The sequence below is a fragment of the Morone saxatilis genome, unplaced genomic scaffold (genome assembly GCF_004916995.1).
Source record: "Morone saxatilis isolate NCDOM2014 unplaced genomic scaffold, NCSU_SB_2.0 Contig8, whole genome shotgun sequence".
Taxonomy (NCBI): Eukaryota; Metazoa; Chordata; class Actinopteri; family Moronidae; genus Morone; species Morone saxatilis.
The window spans coordinates 25,236,706-25,236,989 of NW_023340257.1; the positions used below are offsets into that span (position 1 = coordinate 25,236,706).

The 284-nt window shown below is 36.6% G+C and overlaps 1 pseudogene; it reads left to right on the forward strand.

Moving 5' to 3' along the window:
• Nucleotides 1-284, forward strand: part of LOC118341391 — a 6,204-nt pseudogene that overhangs the window by 2,256 nt on the left and 3,664 nt on the right.

A 284-nucleotide genomic window follows, 5' to 3' on the forward strand; every position in this document is an offset into this window, starting at 1 on the left:
GAGAGTCCACAGTGTAGACTGGAGTCACTCTCGTCAGTTCACTTATTGTCTTTTGCTCTGATAGATTTTAAACTGACCAAAGCAATCATCGTTATTTCCTGAGATAGTCACAAAATTTTTGTAGAAAGGTGATTGTTTTTGTAAAAATAGGAACAAAACCGAAAGTGTTTTCTTCTGTTTGTGTTTAATCCCTAACTTCTCTGATTCAGACTGTATCCCTTTAAATGACAGACTTGCTAATTGTGGAGTGACTGAGATCAGCTGAAGTTATCTCAGGACACTTT